This window comes from Saccostrea echinata, unplaced genomic scaffold (genome assembly GCF_033153115.1).
Source record: "Saccostrea echinata isolate AGI-Se365-2 ecotype Australia unplaced genomic scaffold, CSIRO_AGI_Sech_v1 ptg000014l, whole genome shotgun sequence".
Classification (NCBI taxonomy): domain Eukaryota; kingdom Metazoa; phylum Mollusca; class Bivalvia; order Ostreida; family Ostreidae; genus Saccostrea; species Saccostrea echinata.
The window spans coordinates 1322724-1340519 of record NW_026889763.1 but is presented as its reverse complement, the minus strand read 5'-3'; the positions used below and the strand labels follow the sequence as shown (position 1 = coordinate 1340519).

Here is a 17796-nt window from a genome sequence, read left to right as displayed (position 1 = left end):
TTTCCATGAAATTTTGCTGCTTTTTGTTTAATAACTTTTAAACTGATAAAAATTTGGTAAGACATATAGAATGAAAGTTGTGTGTAATTACGAGAGCTTTCAGATAACATCAAGAAAAAGGGGCTGGCCCCTATATTCAGGGGACAGTAGGTCATAAAAGTATTTTTTGGATAGCTAAAAATATTAAAACATTATGAAAAAGTTTGAATGACATAATTTCTAACATATTAAATCTTGTCATGTGGTATAAAGAGAAATAAGCTCCGTGCTATATTTTATTCTATTTTATATAATAATTATTCGAGAATCGTACAGGAACAAGTTGTCTACAAACCAGCCACGCCTTTTAGGGCATCGTAACACATGCTTGTACGGTTTTAGATGTTGTGTTTTAAATAAATTGTTTTGATTCGATTTCTCTGTTTTCTGTTATCTAAATCGTTTATAAATGCAAGTTATTTACACAAGTAAAGGTAAATCAACATTTTACAAATGCATCCGTATAGAAAGAGTCCTAATCGGGGCCTCTTGTTTGTAACCTAGACGTAAACAATCACGAGCGGCATTGTGGGAAGAAGACACTAAAGACCCGATATACGGAAAACGTGATTTGATCTGATGCTTTGTTGGCAAATACTTAAAAAAAGTGTAGTTTAGTATAGCATAATGCTTCATAATCAATAATTTTTAAAAAATAAATCATGTATAACACTCAATCTGATTATTTTATTTTTTGAAAAATCATCAGGTCGAATATCAGGTTCTTTAGTATATCAAGTCTTTAGTACGTCCCCGGAAGTAGCCATGCAAGTCGGAATTACAGAAAATATGTGAAGTTGACAGTTGTACATTTTCTTAAGGTACGAGCCGTATGTAGAAATGCACGTTTAATCCACATCTACGAAGCACATAAAATCCTTGGTTGCGTACAGGGAGCATTAGTTTTAAAGGGATATATATATTCTTGCGCAAATTGTTTACGAGGAAATTCTGACGATCACATTAACAGCGATGAACAGTCTTGTGTCGGAGTTTTCTGTGATAAATGTAGCGAGTGATGAAAGAGTTCACGGTGACATTTTAATATATGATTGGCGTGGACCATGGAAATGAAGGTTAGTATTTTTCTTATCTAAAATTTAACAGCTGCTTACAGCACTGATGTTTACATGTATATGCCAGCAAATGTATAAATGTACGCACAAACACTGAAGTATGTTATCTATTTTATGGTTCAGTCTCTGTCTGTTAGCCCTGACATGACATTGTCAAATCCCCATTGCTTTTCCTTATATTTAAATGCATGAGAGCATGTAATTTCACCAATTTATTTTGAATACTGAATTTCATTTCATTTGAATAAAAACTTTATCATATTTTTCTTAAAACTAGACAACAACTTAATAAAATAAAATTTGTAAAGTAATAAACTGGGAAAAGGTATTTTTTCCTGAATTTAGGGGGTTGGATGGTCTTTAGCGATTTGAAAAAAATGTCGATAAAAAATCTCCAGCTTTGAGACCCAAACTCCAGCTGAAAAATTTCAAATCTCCAGTTGTGGTTTTTCAGTTCTGTCACATGTATGGAAGCCACTACAAAATACATGTATGTCAAACAAAAAAAGAAAGTAAAAGATATAACAAAACATTTATTGACCATGTTCTCGGGGTAAAATGCAATTTGCTGACCCCTTGAACCAAACTGTTTCCCTTCGGCCTAATGGCCTCAGGCAAACAGTTTGGTTCTTGGGTCCGACAAAACACATGTTGCCCTCGAACCCAGTTAGTAAATGTTTATTATTATTGGAAAATATCAAAAATGTCACTCAGTTAAATTGCAAAAGAAATTTGGAAATATATTTATACATAAAAGTTTGAATTATTTCTGTGATAAGACTTCAGGATTGATTTGTGTTTTGTTTATTGCCCCTTCAAATTTTTTTTAGTCATATTATTATGCCACCACTTGCTGGTGGAGGCCTGCAAATATAGACCTGTACTTGACACTTATGGCCTTTGGGAAGTGAGGGATCTTTTTCGTGCCAGCACCTTCTGTGACACAGTTCAACCTCGGTTCATACGGTTTCATCCGAGGAACCTATGTCCACATCCAGCTGTGGGATTCGAACCTGCGACGTAAGGATCAGCTTCTTACTGACACTTTGATTGATTGTGTGTTGTTTTACATCTTACTTGAGAATTTTTCTCTCGTATAGAGACATTACCACATACTGGTGAAGGGCTTCAAACATAAACCTTAATACTTGGCACTAAGGCCCATTGAGCAGTGAGGGTTCTTTATTGTCCCAACATCTACTGTGAGGTTTTTAAGGTCTCATCTGAAAAACCTTTGACTTTCATTCTATTATGCTGGGCGCTTGGTGAAGGAACCTTCATTACCTGTATGTTTATGTCTTAGGTTTGACACAGCAAATGAGAATCAAGCCCAGGCCTCCTGATTACAAAATGAATGCCCAACAACTAGGCTACCGTTACAGATAATGAACTAGATTAATTACCATGTAAAACATTGTTTAGTAAAAAATTAGTTCTTGAAATTAGAAAATAGAATTTTTTATGATTGGGGTATGTAAACTTAGAGTGGTATTTGGGTTATACAGTAAAACACGCTTACTGTGAACAGACTTAAATAAGGAATTGAAGCATATAGTGAAGTGATTTTCATTCCCTGTGGTTTTAAAACATACTGAAAACTAAACTGAAAAATGAATACATTTATAATGAATCAAAATTATTTGTCCCTGGCATTTATAAGCATGTTTTACTGTAATGACAAAATAATGGGGATTTGTTTTCACAGTGGCTGTATATTGTGAATAATTTAATAAGTCGATAGCAACTTTTCAGTTTTTAATTAATCTCGTTCAAGCAAATGCTTGTCTGTCTCCGTAAACTCCAATGAGCAGGAGTTTATGGAGACAGTTGAGCATCTGCTTGAATGAGACTAGTTTTACACATGCTATCTACATGATCTAAGTGGTAATTTTTTTAAAAAAAAATATGTATACTGGTATATTATTTTAAAAGTACATATTATACAAAAAATACCGACTAACCGGTTATGAAAATCATAACCCGTCATCCCATACTAAACCTGTTACTATATTTCTGACTGATTAGATGGTTACCCAGTTGACCATTGCCATCCCTAATAAATTTTTTACATGTATAAGTTATGTGCATTTCCTTTGTGAAATCATGAAAAAAAAAACTAACTAATCCCTATTTATATTATATTTTGTAATTACATCCTCAAAATTGACTGCATGGAAACATCTATTCAATAGAGTACTTTTTACAAATAATACACGGAAAATGTGACAGTATCTTTGAACTCTGTTTGATCGTTTCATTAGGGGTGTCAATGAATATTCGAGTCCTCGACTATCATTCAATCATATTGACTATCGACTAAAATTTGTTAAGTCGGTTGTTCGTTTAAAATTTGCTACTCTTAACTGCTTAAATTCAATGTAAAAAAAAATTGGATCTGCTCAGTTCATTTATTAACGTATCAGTGTTCAAACTCAGGGAAAGGCTTAACCAGTCTTTGTTAATTGTTCAAAGGAATTTTGTTGTTCGACAAACATGCATTGGCATACTTTAAAAGATGTCGGATCCAAATTGTAAAGTTTCAACCTGCAATTTCGTAAGATCTCAGATCTCATATAATGCAACTACCAATTAATGAAGAATAATAAAACTTTATAAATACATGTAAATTGGGGAATGGTTATGAGCATAATTCAAAGGTGTTTCTTTCTGATATTAATATCAATCATTTTTAAATTGTATTCATTTGATTGAATGCAAAAAATCTCATAATTAAAATTTTTGTTTTTATGAGTTACACTTTAATTGTTTAACAATCACGGGTCACTGACAAGACACATTCAAATGGCTTCAGGTAAGAAATCAATAACGGGTACATGTACTAGTAGCAGGAAAAGAAAGGATAAATACGAGCATTTGATGTTCTGTATATAGATAAAATGTGCAGTCAGTGATTTTTTTAGAGCCAACTTGGGGCCGAAATTCGGCCCCAGTCCCAATTGAAAATATGCCTGTATTTTCCCAAAATGTAATGGAAGTTTTCCCAAAGAAAAACTTACAAAATATGTGATCAAATTTAGTTTGTTTATTGCATGTTTTTCAAGCAGGTTTTGTCGTTCAGGTGGCAGGGGATAGTTTCGTACTAAAGACCCGGTCAAATTTCTTAAAGAATTGAGATATCCCCTGTTTGATGTGATATTTTATGTAGAAAAATGATTAGAATAATTATGGGACACATTTGCAGTGTAGTAAAGTGCTTGCTGAATTAAATGATGTGCAACATGTAGGTGTCACTATGACGCTTATATACAGAGTTGTAAATGCGAACCTAAGACACATGGTCAGTTGCAGAGGAAATTCAGCTGAAAAGCAGTAGGCCTTAGAAGAAGGTGTGTATCTCAGAGGGAAGATGAATGGCCCCATATCAATTGGTGAATTTTCATTAGGGCATGCATTGATTTACAGACTACTGGGTGTTTTATCCTGCTCGCTCGGGCCTGGGGACGGGTTGTATGGGTACGACTGAGGCCCAAATCTTGGAAAAACAAGCCAAAATTTGGGGAGACCCCAGGTGTATTTTTGGTACATGTGCACTCTACTAGGCAAATTACATGTAATTTGTTGACATAATTTGTGAGCCATGGGCATATGAAGTGTAATTAATTAGCCCCTGGAAAACTGTCCCCATGTACATGTTTTTATGGATCGCATGTATGTGTGTACCCCCTCGGCACATGTTTGGCATTTAAAAAAACTATCCTCTGCCACCTTCAAGAAAACACCAATTTTCAGAAATATGTAATCTAGTCTAATTCTTACGATGGCAGATATCAGCCTGTCTGAAATAAAATTACACGGCCTATAATTTTGTCTTTTGTACATGTACATTTCTTGAAATTTGTACATGTACAAAAATATAAAAAGTTACAATTTTGCTTAAAGACAAAATGTACATGTACAATTCTTTAAAATTGCACATGTACAGACAAAAAAATCTATAGCGGTATATAAAAGAACTTCTTGAGTTCAGATCACACCTTCAAACAGAGAATAGGAGGTAACTGAGACTGACCCAATTATTAATGAATCCTTGGCTTTAAACAGAGTCATAACGCTACATAAAACCAAGAAAACAAAGGAAATACCGAATGCTCCAATAACAAAGTATGACCCAAGAATCAAAGGTCTGAAATCCAAATTATCAAAATACTGGTCATTGGTTTTAAAAGATGAAACACGCAAATAAATCTTTCAAACAAAATTAATGATTACATATGCTATACATAAAAGTATTGGTAATTTGCTGACAAAAGCTATTTTGCCATATAGAAATTACGGTTTGATCCCTGATGAAGGCGGAACTGTGATATATATTTTTAATACACCATTACGATATCAAACCGCCGAAACAAATTGTTGTCACATAACAATTAATACAGTCAATATAAAAAAGGAAATAAAATAATCGCAGCACTGTGTCGGGTCCTCTAAATTTTGAATGGCGTGGCTGATGGATGTTGCCTAAATGCACCTGCTACAGATTTTTTTGTCTGTACATGTACAAATTTAAAGAAATGTATATGTACATTTTGTCTTTTCGCGAAATTGTAACTTTTTATATTTTTGTACATGTAAGAAATGTACATGTACAAAAGACAAAATTATAGGCCGTGTATTTTATTTTAGACAGTCTGATATCGGCCATCATAAATTCTTCTCTAAATAAGTTTATTGATGTATGCCATTTTCAAAACTCGCCATTTTCTTTTATTTGACTCTTATTCATTTAGGTAGAGAGACCTAAACACAAGGGGGGTAAACCTTTCCCAGTACACATTTTCAAAGAGTTTGAAGCATCAGCATAACAAATCTTAACAGAGTAAGGCAATTTTTGTCTGAGAAAAATTTATTTGTTTGAAAATAATAGTTTGGGCACTGTCACATATATTTTATCAAATTTTGATGCAATCACTTAGTATTAATTAAAATTAAAGGGGCTCAGTTATTGCCATATCACTGAAATTACAAATTATAAACTTACTCTTTTTTACATGTATTTTCACTAAATATCATCATTTTGAGAAAAGGATAAGTCAGTATGCAAAAAATATCAGTTCACAGAACCACATTTATTCAAAGAATTGCTGTGCTTTAATTTTTTTTCAAATTAGACCCATCTTACTATTGATAATTACATAAAAAATAATACCCCCCTCCCCTTCATTTTCCCCCTCATTTGTCTTCTATAATGTGATAGAACTTAAACTTTTCATTATTTTCATATAGATTATATATTTTTCTTTAAATTATAACAAAACAGATGGTCTTTTTGCATATTTAATGAACAAAATATCAGAAATATGTACATTTTCATGTAATTATTGGATTCTACTAAACACCTGAAATTTACTCACAAATGCCAAGTAAGGACAGGATGATCATTTTAATTATTCAGGGGAATCAAATGCATGTATTTGATCACTCAGGTACAGTGAAATTGAATGGAAATATACTCAGAAAAAGGACAGTCAGTAAAATCAGATTTCCACAGTATATTTTCTATAGAATCAGGTAATGGTTGGAGGGGCAGGGTAGATAACTGCAATTTTCAGGACACTTCTTCTTGAACCTTTGATGCAAGAGGGGTTTTTGTATATTACAATAAATATCCTGAAAAATAGATTAGGTTTTCTTTTTGGAAACAAGCTATAGATGTATAAATTCAAGCAATTAAGAGGTAAAATGGGATTTCTCAAAACATCAAAAATAGGAGAGTATGTGTTTCATGTGAGTACATTTCATGAAGGCATGCAATTCTTATTGAATTTTTTATATGTAGCTGCATTTGAAATTGATCAAAGTTACCATTAAACACTGTTTGGATAAGAAATAGATTCTTTTGGATTGTAGGAGTTGGTCATTTTTGAAGTAACACAAAGAATATGGGGTTAAGGTGGTTGACCGACAATTGGTGGGGTCACTTATTTGCCTCTAACATTTTTATTTTTCATTGAAATAAGACATATTTAGTATATTTTTACTCAGAATTGATTGCACTTTCTAAATATGGAAAGTTATTTTAATTAAAAAGCAAACTTTGAAAGTTAAAGGTGGCAGGGGATAGTTTCGTACTAAAGACCCGGTCAAATTTCTTAAAAAATTGAGATATCCCCTGTTTGATGTGATATTTTATGTAGAAAAATGATTAGAATAATTATGGGACACATTTGCAGTGTAGCAAAGTGCTTGCTGAAAAAAATGATGTGCAACTTGTATAGGTGTCACTATGAGGCTTATCATATACAGAGTTGTAAATGCGAACCTAAGACACGTGGTCAGTTGCAGAGGAAATTCAGCTGAAAAGCAGTAGGCCTTAGAAGAAGGTGTGTATCTCAGAGGGAAGATGAATGGCCCCATATCAATTGGTGAATTTTCATTAGGGCATGCATTGATTTACAGACTACTGGGTGTTTTATCCTGCTCGCTCGGGCCTGGGTTGTATGGGTGCGAATGAGGCCCAAATCTTGGAAAAACAAGCCAAAATTTGGGGAGACCCCAGGTGCATTTTTGGTACATGTGCACTCTACTAGCAAATTACATGTAATTTGTTGACATAATTTGTGAGCCATGGGCATATGAAGTGTAATTAATTAGCCCCTGGAAAACTGTCCCCATGTACATGTTTTTATGGATCGCATGTATATGTGTACCCTCTCGGCACATGTTTGGCATTAAAAAAAACTATCCTCTGCCACCTCAGCCAAGTTGGATTTCTTCATAATTAGATAATTCATACCACTATTGTTCTTGATGCAAGTAGGTAATTAGATAATCCATACCAAGAATAGTCTTGATTAGTTATAACAATTGTTTGTTAAAGAAATACAAAGACAAAAACAAAGCTTTTTGACAATGCTTTTTAAGTGATTGGGCTTTCTGGGAGATTCCCAATTTAGCCTAATTGATGCTGAAATTCCCAATTCTGAGGGCCCCAGCCCCCAATCCCAAAGTACTGTAAAAAAAACACTGGCAGTAAAAATTATATTTGAAATCAAATACATTTGATACATATATTTATTACTACAAAAATGTTAATGATTCAATAATTTGTTGTATAATGGTTATAACGTAGCTTAAATATTGTACAGGCTAGCAGTCTCTTAAAGACAAAAAGGAAAATGACATGAAAAATTAATTTAAATTTCAATGAGTACTCGACTTTCATTTGACTAAAGCCTCTGACTGTGCGACTTAGCTGTCCGAGTAAAATTAACATCACTATTTATCATTTATAAGTTGTACAGTTTTTTTTTTTTAATTTTAAATGAGAAATTTCAATTTCTTTTGGATAGGTGTGACTGCCATCTGATAACTGAAATTTGATACCAAGCATGACCATATTTGCCAGAAGAGCATCTGTTTGGAGATGACGAAGAATAAGCAGCATAGTGAAATTTAAACAGTCACCCAAGGATAAAAGTCCTTCCATCTAGGATTATGGACACATCAGGCCTTAATACATTAAGAACTTGTAATATATGTATTTTTACAAAAAAAGTTAAGAGAGAACTGCTATTTTGGCATATACAACAACAAATGTTGACATATGTGCATATTTCAAATGACTTCAGTGCTAAGGGCATGTACATGAACGAGGATTGTTAGAGAAGTTTGCGGACACATTGATTTAAGGAAAATTTACTGTGCACTTTGATAAATGACCTGTCTGAAGAAATAATTTTTTAATAGCTCGGTGTTCTCCAAGACTTTCAATGACATTGCAATTTTCAACTATGTGTTTTCACATTGATCATCTATAATTAGTGAAGAAACAGTCATAACCCCTCTAATTTAATTCAAAATTTTGCAACATGCCCTCTTCGAATATTGTAGCGACATGTAAAATATCATTAATTTTTTTGCACTACAACAGTGCAATTTTTTATTTCAAGAAATTGGTCTGATTTTAATATAGCTTTGATTACAAATAGATAACTCTAAGATACATAATTCTTTTTTATCTTTTTAGCTTTTGTGAGCCAAAGGCTCAAAGAGCTAATGCTATGGCCATTTGTGTGGTGTACGTAAACTTTTTAGCTCACCTGAGCTGAAAGCTTAAGTGAGCTTTTCTGATCACCAGTTGTCCGTCATCTGTCCATCTGTGTAGCTGTCTGTCCATCCATCTGTAATTTTTTCATATTTTCATCTTCTTCTCAAGAACCACTGAGCCAAATTTAAGCAAAGTTGGTACACAGCATCCTTGGGTGAAGGGGAGTTTGTTAACATGAAGGACCAACCCCCTTTACAAGGGGAGATAATCAAGAGAAGACAAAAATAGGATGGGGTCATTAAAAAATCTTCTCAAGAACCACAGGGCCAGAAAAGCTGAAAGTTATGTGGAAGCATCCTGGGGTAGTGTAGATTCTAAATTCTTCAAATCATGGCCCCCAGGGGTGGGGCGGGGCCACAATAGGAATCAAAGTTTTACATTGAAATATATAGGCAAAATCTTTAAAAATCTTCTTCTCAAGAACCACTGGGCCAGAAAAGCTGAAACTTAAGTGGAAGCATCCTGGTGTAGTGTAGATTCTAAATTCTTCAAATCATGGCCCCCGGGGGTAGGGCGGGGCCACAATAGGGAATCAAAGTTTAAAATATATAGGCAAAATCTCAAAAATCTTCTTCTCAAGAACCACTGGGCCAGAAAAACTGAAACATATGTGGAATCATCCTGGGATAGTGTAGATTCTAATTTTTCAAATCATGGCCCCCGGGGGTAGGGTGGGGCCGCAATAAGTATTACAAGGGAGGGAGGGTCTGGTGAAGAACAGCAGGGCCAAAGTAACTCAGGTGAGCGTTGATAGAATATGGGCCATAACTCAAGAACCCCTTGGCCAATTATTGTCAAATTTGTCACAGTGTATCCATGGCCCAAGGGCTCCCGTTTATAGTAAACTTAGGGTTGTGACCCTTATACAAGGGGAGATAATTAGGTAAATAAAACCAAAAGTACTGGTTGCTAAAAAATCGTCTTCTCAAGAACCACAGGGCAGATTATCACCAAACTTTCACAAAAGGATGAGGATATATTGTAGATTAAAATTTGCACAGGGAATCGCTCTGGGACAAAGGGCTTGGTCTCAAGGTCACTTCAAAGTTCATTTCTTGTAAGAGTATTTTTCTACTTACTGATTGTCAAAGAATGGATATCCTCAATCAGTAACACATTTGGATTACTTACTATGTAGTTATGCTGTGTAAATGTTTTGTCAAGCAATTATTATGACAGTGATGTAGCAAAACACTGATGATTCTGTAGTATGACACGTGTTACTAACATGATTGCATCAGAGATGTTAGATGAATAGAAAAGTCTAGAAATTAAAAATCAAAAGTCAAAGTTCAAGAAATGAGGGTCTGGGAGTATTAGTGTTTTGGATACAATTTCAGGAGTACTGTTGGAGAGAGTACAGTTGAATTGTATATCCTCATGCTCACTCCAGATTCAGAGTTCAGGAGATGAGGTCTCTTGATATTTTGGTCAAAGAAGAAAGAGAATGTTAGCAAAGTTGACAATCTAAACAGAAACATGTAACCTTTAGATGGAAATTAAACAAATATTTATCCTTTTATTACGACGTCAACTTAAAAGCTAAGAAGGAAGACCCACTCGTTGCTTTGCAACGAGCTTTGCTCTAGTTATATTTTATTATTTATATGTTACATGCATCATTGTTAATCAGTTAAGTCCTAGGCTTCGGATTATTCGGGTGCAATTTTTGGATTTCCAGAATTCGCCCTACCGACCTAAGTTATAATAAAGTGCTATTCCATCGTTAGCATTTTTATGTTTCATTGTTGCCGGAAAGTTTTTACACTAATTTTCCCCGGTGATAATTTGGTGGAGATATCCTAAGGGTATAACACCCGGGACTGCTGCATATATTTTGTAGCAGTTTGATCCTGAGTACCAGCAACTAAGCGAGTTTCCCCAAGACGACCAACAACAATAACCTCAACCACACCATGCAAACCCGGAGAAAAGGATTTTACCGCTCCTTCCCAACATCTTTCCAGCGTCATTGTCTTTCGCGTCTTTGGAATACACCAGGACCAGCACGAATTTTCTCGACACGGGATCCAGTCCACGGTGCTATAGGTGCGGGAAAACTTTCTTCCACGGTCACCTTTTCACGTGTCCAGCTACACATTCCGAGTGTTTCGTGTGCGGAAAACTTGGTCACCATGCGAAAGTATGTTTCTCTTCTGCAACCACACCTTACCGTTCCTCCCAAAGGAATGCATTTCCATTGGCGTCCATCGATCATTCAACGATCAAAAAGGATCAAGCCAAGGGGTCAGGACGGGCCTGCTTGAAGAGAAACCCGGGAAACCCGTCTGTAGGATCGTCTGACAACAAGTCGTCAAAATGCGATTCTACTGCAGGTATGTGTATTTCTCGGACTGCTTCCAAAAACAGTCCGAAGAGTTTGCTGTTGTGGAGACGCAAAGGAAGAGTGTACTTTATCTGCAGACTAAGTCCGTAAGCAAACGGCGCAGGGATTCAAGAAGAATAAAGGACTATTATGATAGATTGCAGTTAGTGAAATCTTTACCATTCCAAGACCTAAGTTCTGAAGATATTTGCAATTTATTTAAATCAACAGGCTATACCATCCAACTAACTGCACTACAGAATAAAAAACAAAGACCTTAACGAGGTTCGCTCCTGAGCTTTTGAGCAGATTTTTATCTTAACCTATATTTCAAAAATTCTGCATAATGTTTTAATTCTTACAATAAATTTGGATTCTACAATGCCAATTTAACTATATTCAGTTAAAACTACACGATTAAATTTCATACCAAAAGCATTAAGTGAGGAACTATATTTTGTGGCGGAAGGTTTTCTTAGAAGAAAATGATCATTTTTTCTCTTTCAAAGTACTCAAAGTATGTTAAGTTTGGATTCCTATTTTTACATGCAGTCTGCACACATAGTTATTTTGTGCAGTGGACTGTTTTATACTGGTCCTAAATTATCTATTAGATAAACTGTCATGAATTCTATCATCATATTTGATAAATATAGCAAATATTTTGTGAAAATGAAGAAAAAAAATAGTCCTAATTTAGCTTAAAATTAGCACTATTTTAGTTATATCTAAAAATTAACATCACAGACCCTCAATTTTAATTTTCTTTTCTGAATATATACGATACTTTTAACCATTAATCTTAAATTCAGAAAAATATCATTACTTTCAGATGATTTTTTTGCTTGTTAAATTTTTAATGCCAGAAAAATGAAAATGTTTTAGTGCAAAAAAGTCAAATAATTGAACATGCGGAGTAATTTGAAAATTTCTTCATTGTCACAAATTTTAATGTGTCTATTTCAGATGAAATAAGACTGTTTTTGTTCCCATAATTTATTTGAACAAAAAATATTGGAGGAAAAACTTTAAAAATTGATTTATGTGTAAGACGTATTTACAGTGCAAAAAGGTCAAACTAAATGCTCTGTAGCGCCAAAGGAAGTGCATTGACCCTCATTTTTTGTTTTGATTTTTAATAAAGCTATGTGTATAAATTCTAAAAATATACTTGATAAAAAATTCTCATTACTTTTGATGGCAGGATCCAACCTCCTTAAAGACAAATATTAGTGAATTAACGAGAAAATGTGAAAATCTTCAAACAGTGACATCCGCCCTTCATAATCGCATTTCAAAATTTCAAAGCAGCCAAAAATCAAACGAACAACGAACGAACACCAATCAAATCAACCAAACGTATTACCAAGCAACATCAATTCCAACCGCTTCCTACACCACCAATCGTTACTGGAACCCACACCCCAGTGCTCCGCATTTCAATTCCTGGTGATTCTTGAGACGAGGACGTCTCATTTTTCGAAGCGAGAGGGAATTACACGGTGTGATTTTTGGTAAAAACAATTTTAGTGACATGTTTTAGCTGACTTTGAAATATACTTTTAATTATCTGTTATTACTTTAAACATCACGAAAAACTTTAATTATGCTAATTACTATGTAACTCAAAACGCGTCAATTTAATCAATTTACTCAACATGTCATGAGTTATTCTATCTAAGCCATCTGTCACTCATGCTCAAAATTGTGCTAATTGTCATTGTTATATTTTATTATTTATATGTTACATGCATCATTGTTAATCAGTTAAGTCCTAGGCTTCGGATTATTCGGGTGCAATTTAATATAGTGCTATTCCATCGTTAGCATTTTTATGTTTCATTGTTGCCATAATTATGTTTCATTGTTGCCGGAAAGTTTTTACACTTATTTTCCCCGGTGATACGAGTGTGACCAGTCGACAGAGGATGCTTTCTCCCCACTGGCACCTGATCCCATCCCTGTGGTTTCAAGAAGTCAGCGATATTGCCCTATTCACATTTGTTTTGTTAATACGATTTGTGAGATTGATAATTTTTTTTTATCTTTTTTTTTTTATTTTCATCCTTTTCGAAATCCTTATCATTAAACACATAAGATTCATATTCTTCAGACACATTCCGGAAATCCAATGTTAACCTTCCGTTCAGTAATTATGGAAGGATCAGGATATATAATATGGAAGTGTGTTCTGATGGTTCGTCTGTCAACAGAATTATTGGTGAAGCTCTTTGTAGCTCAAAGGGTTTAAACCTAGGTGTTATTGGAAGGTAAGAAAAAAATAATCATGCAGAAAAAATATAATAATGAATAATAAATTAATATGGCGATTCATTCTCAAGTTCAAGTATATTTGCAAATGTATATACAATTTTTTTTGAAATTGAAGTTTTTACCATAAAAATTGTATGCCACATACAGTAACATGCCATCCATGATTAAATATTTGAACAAAATATTTTTCTTTAAAACAAATTTAAATTGATAAATCAATATTACGAACATAAATTGTCAACAGAACAACTTAATTAAAATAATATATTAGTATTCTGTGAAAATATTTATTTTTAATCTCGGGCATTATTTCTATTTTATATTTGCAACATATGTATTATATTTTTGAAATTTTCTTTCAGGGATAGATTAAACACAGATAATTACAACACACTAGACATTTCTTGTTCCTCGGCAAACATTACTCATTGTAGAGTTACTCAACACATCAACCATTGTTCATATGTTGTTTATTTGTATTGTGACGGTATGTAAATTTTTTTATTGCATGACGAAAAATAAAACAACAACAACAAAAAATCAAAGCAAAACCAAATCAAAACAAAACGAAAAAGAACTATTATAGGATGCAAAACAAAAGCAAAATATTTATATAAAATATACGTTCGATATTAAGTTCCACAGAATAGATGTTTTTTACCCTAATTAGATAACTAATAATAAATGCAGTATTCATCAAGCGGGACTATACATGTACCTTAACTATAATCCCTTCATTAAATTGAGATACTCTCAAAGATTTCAGTAGTTGACATGTATTCTACGTCAAAATATTTTTTCATAAGTTGCGATATCTCTTTAATACTAGTAATTAGGTTCTTATCCGCATTAACTGCAACTTGTGAGCAATGATATTGTCAGGCGGTTCTACTTTAAAATAAAACGAAGAAACATGTTGGAAGTCAATGGATAGTTAGAATGTAAATAAAAGTAATGTATTTTAGATTTAGAAGCTCATGGGGGTATGACATGATATTTTCCATCCTAGCATATCTTTCAAGAAGCTCTTACACGCTTGATGAACTATCTGGGTAAAAAGGTTTAGTTCATACCTTCATGAACTTGCCAAAAAAAAAAAAAAAACACTCTTAAATACGAACATATTTAGCAGTTCATGTTCATTAAACTCATCAATTTCCTAGATAAAGGAGCTGTTCACTCATCCCACGCACCACCGTCCGGTCCTGTAAGTCACGTGACGAAGACAACTACTATTGGTGAGTGAATCACATTCACATGTCTACATAATTTGGTACCGTGTAACTTTTTCTTTTTTAATAATCTGTATTAGTTTATGCATATCGTTTCCAGTCTATATGAATCTAAATGTGTTTTAAAACGTATTTTAAGTATAATTTCGACGTCTCAGAAAATAGATGTAGAATCCAAAATTTGTTCATGTCTTCTATTTGAGTTTTTCTTGCCTTTTTGAGTAATTATATTTTCATAAAGAAAATTTGATTGGTTTACAGGAACAACAAGAAAACTAGGTAGATGTCATTTTGATGAATCCTTATACCCCTTCATCATAAATTTCATATTTTTCGTCCCAAAGATTTGTGGCGTTCCATAGAAAAAAAAAATCATTTTATTTCCTGCAATGATATCGTGTTAATGTTGATACTAGTTTTAAACAGTTATGCATTCTTGATTGACCACTATAGAATTACAAATGTGTACAGAAGAATTCTGTAATATTCGTGATTATATTTAATTTTTCAGTGTTATATGACATAAAATTTGTGTTTACACAAGCCGGGAGAGTGGAAGTTCGGGGTAAACAGATATGTTTTGACACATTCACCTCAACTGCTGGCAAGGCGCTGTGTTCAGCTAAGGGCTTTATATATTCTTCCCATGAAAGGTTTATATATTTATATAAAATTTGTTTTTCTTCCTGTTACTGCTTATCAAAGTCATAAATAATAATACATCTTTTCAAGGTCACTTGCCAAAAAAGGTTAAATTATTGTAAGTAGGCCATACTTTCTTACAAGTCTAAGGGAATGTATTTGAACCATTGATTACTTATGTCCACAGTTTCATAACAAACATTATAATTTTCAAATAACATTCTGTCAGGTTCAAGGCCAATCACTTTTTATACATTTACGTCAAATAGATTACTGAGTTTTCTATTCACATGGTCCATATTCTTCGAATATTTTTATTTCATATAACTACTAACTTCAAGTTATACATGTAGAAATCTTCTTATATCTGTAACAGATAACAACATAAATAATTTTATTGGTTTATTGCAAATGAAATTATTTATTTTCTTTATTCAGTGCCCTTGTCTACCTAACGATTCCGTACGCAGATATATTTTGCTCTGCACCAGATCTGACTTCCTGTTCATTAAAGACCCCAAAAACCTATTGTCGTAATGTTGTCTACATCCACTGTTCTAGTAAGCAAATCTATTAAAAATTTATAAGATTTTCTTTAGAAAGCACATTTCTAATTTATAATTCCGAATTCGAAAATAAAAACCACTTGCAATTGCAAAAAATGTCTTTGAATATGATTGTAGACCTTTATACATGTATATATATTTTTTTTCTTTTTCTGTAAAATTTGTTCATTAACACACTTTTTTCATTTAAATCAAAAGCAAAATTATTTTGTTAAAAACATTCTGATTTTACACAAGTTCTCCGAAGTTGATATTTAAAAGATGCTTGAGTTTCTGATTGACAATATGTATGTAGTTTTTCGAGATCAAATCCTCCTGCAATCTGTTGGAATTCGCGAGGGTACTAATTGCGCCCTGCTGTTAGCAGACCCATTTTTTTCATATGAAACAGAATTTATTTAAAAACTACATGAAAAGAAGAAGTCTCTTGCTGTAGGCTTTAATTCGACAATTACATGTAGTTATATCAACAACGTTTTATCAATTAACAATTTTTACCAATTAAACAATTACGTTTTTTTTTATTCCTACGTTGATTTGATATATCCCTTTGAAATTGAAATAAAAGACGCCACAGAGTCTGACACATTGTTTCATTTTTAGATATTTCACTAGAGAAAAACATTAATGGCAAACTAACAACCTAACTTTATAAAAAAGTGATGACTTCAACTTTTCTTTGTCATCTTCTCTTATTTATGTAGCAATATACCATTACCACCTGAGTTTGTCTCCAAGTTGATTCAATACGCAACAGCATGTTCTATGAAAGAACACTTTGTAAAACGAGGCAAGCTTAGTTGATGATACAAGGATACGTTGATGATACAAGGATAACAACAGTCTCGTTTAAAGTCAACCTTTCGCAAATTCTATGGTTAATTCGATGACCTTGTTGGCAAATACAATCTATCGTTTAGTCGAATGTTGGTTTTTTTTTCATACAAATTGTTAGGCCATTATTTTCACACTGAACTGTCTTACGGATTTTTCCGTTTACGAAATAATGGCAAAGAGACATGGGGGTGTGACCGGTCGACAGGGATGCTTACTCCTCCATGGCACCTGATCCCACTTCTGATGATTTTGAAGATAATTGTTTAGTCTGCTCCCAATATGTACTGTTCTGATGGCCTTTTGTGCTTGATTACTGTTCGTTATCTTGATATTTCATCCCTTACAAAATGATAAATAATCGGTTTCTATTAGTAAATGAACAATAATTGGAATATAAATTATATCATTAATTATAATATTAACATGATTTTTAATATCATTAATCGACGATGATTACAAACAGCACAATTTACATAGCACGTTTTGGACAAATTTGCAATACTATTTTGTAATTTGGATACTATTGAGAAGGAAACTGGATATGTATTTTGTGTTCAAAAAAGCTTTCTCATCCTGTGAATTATTTCATTATACTATTCTGTTTTTGTACTTTACAGCACACACGACGCTAAAACCAAAATCAGAATCAAGTCTTTTTACTTCAGGAATCACAACGACGAGCTTTCCGGGTACTTACACATATCAACATATAGAAAAACTAATATACAATATAGAA

The 17796-nt window shown here is 33.3% G+C and overlaps 1 long non-coding RNA gene across 1 annotated transcript; it reads left to right on the top strand.

Annotated features, from left to right (window-relative positions):
- The first annotated feature begins 15530 nt into the window (after positions 1–15530).
- LOC133187101 (uncharacterized) lies at positions 15531–17749 on the top strand. The gene is made up of 3 exons (XR_009721124.1): positions 15531–15668; positions 16096–16217; positions 17678–17749. It is a non-coding gene; the product is annotated as an uncharacterized LOC133187101 (long non-coding RNA).
- Positions 17750–17796: the final 47 nt, after the last annotated feature.